The sequence below is a fragment of the Fukomys damarensis genome, unplaced genomic scaffold, assembly GCF_012274545.1.
Source record: "Fukomys damarensis isolate Sample0158 unplaced genomic scaffold, DMR_v1.0_HiC HiC_scaffold_34, whole genome shotgun sequence".
Lineage (NCBI taxonomy): Eukaryota > Metazoa > Chordata > Mammalia > Rodentia > Bathyergidae > Fukomys > Fukomys damarensis.
This window is the reverse complement of record NW_022900946.1, coordinates 22,749,782-22,751,667: the sequence shown is the minus strand read 5'-3', so window position 1 is coordinate 22,751,667 and position 1,886 is coordinate 22,749,782.

The following is a 1,886-nucleotide window of genomic DNA, read 5'->3' as shown; positions in this document are numbered from 1 at the left end:
AAAAAAAAAAAAAAAAAAAAAAAAAAAATTCCACTGACAGCTTTTAAAAGATCCCAGACTGACCCAAACAAAGGCCAAAAATGAACTGCCTGCCAGGCTTAGTGGTGAATGCCTGTAATCCCAGCACTTGGAAGACTCAGGCAGAATTGCTTGGAGTTTGAGGACAGCCTGGGCTACATAGTGAGTTCAAGGCCAGCCTGAATTACATAGCAAGACCCTGTCTCAAAAACCAAAAGGAATGTATTGTTTTTATGGGCTATAAGGGGCAGCACATATGTATAGGTGGAGTTTTGCTTGCACTTGTGCTTTTTATGTGATGTTTGTTTTGTACTAAAGATTGAACCCAAGCCCTTTACAATGGCTAAGTCACTAAATTGCCCAGTGCTGGACTCAGATTTGGGATCCTCCTGTCTCACCCTCCCAGAGTGCTGGGATTACAGGTCTATACCACTATGCCTGGCTACATCTATGTTCTTATGTCTCTTCATGAGGCACTAATCTCATTGGCATCTTAAATTTTCACTTTAGGGTGTGCATTTTATTAATAAAATAAATGAATTTTACTAATAAAGGTAACTATAGATTTAGTGACTGTGTGACTAATGTGTTTGTCCCTTGCTACATGAAATTTGTCCTTTATCATCTAGAAAGTTCCTAATTGGGCTTTGGAGCAAGTGTCTCACTCCCTTGACTCAGTGCTCAGTTTTCTCTGTCTCTCCCTCTCCTTTCCCCTCCCCCTCCCCCCTTTCCCCAGTCTGGGCTCAACTTGGTGATCCTCCTACCCAAGCTATGTAGCCAAGGCTGGCCTCAGACGTGTATGGATCCTCCTGCTCATCCTGTAGAGTGCTGCTGGGATTACAGGTATATGTTACCATGCCTGCCTTGATTTTAATGGTTTTATTATTAGTATTTTGGTTCTGGCTTTTTGGATCTCTGCTTAATACAGCCTCTGAGAGTTGAGCTGACTACCCATCCTTCCATCTCTTGGTGCATTATAATTTTATTGCCTTAAAGACTGAGCTGGGCATTGTACATGTCTGTAACCCAGCATTTGGGTGGCTCAACGAGGGAGACAGCTGGGGTTCCAGGCCAGCCTGGGCTACACAAGTGAGTTCAAGAGCAACCTAAACTAGGTTGTGAGACTTTGTCTCAGGAAAAAAACAAAACAAAAAACAAACCAACCCTGACTTGAGACAGGCATGACCTCTGAAGCCTGTAATTTCGGCACCCTGGGAGACTGAGGCGGGAAGATTTAAAATTCAAGCTTGGCCTGCGGAAGTTTATCGAGACCCTATCTTAAAAAATGGCTGTGGCTCTTTCATGGCTGGGTTTTTAGCTAAAGGTTGCCGCCGCCTGCCTCACAAGTGCAAGGTCCTGAGTTCGATCTCCAGTACCTCCCCCCCCAAAATGGCTGGGGCTCCTTCAAAAAAATGGCTGAGGATGTAGCTCAGTTCGAAGGCCCTGGATTCAATCTCCAGCATCACACACACACACACAAAACCGGTCTTTTTAACTCTCAACTGGGGACTAGCCTAGGGGAAAAAGTGCAAATATGCTTACTATTACAAAGTAACCAGTAAGAAATCTGTCTTGGATCCAGTACACCTCGAATGAAAATTAGGCTAAAATTAATGAAGCTGAATATTAATTCAACAGAAACTCTTGCATCTACAGATTTTAAAACTATATATAGCAAGTGCCACTGCAAATTGTTGGAAAAGGAAGGACTAATTCAATAAATGATACTAGGACTCATGGTCATCCACGTGGAAAAGAAATTATAAGCATGCGAAACGATACCCAAACAGTAACCACCCTGGAAGCGAGGACGATCCCATAGATCCTACAACGAGGCCTTCGCTTTAGAGCGCCGCTCGGCGGACGCA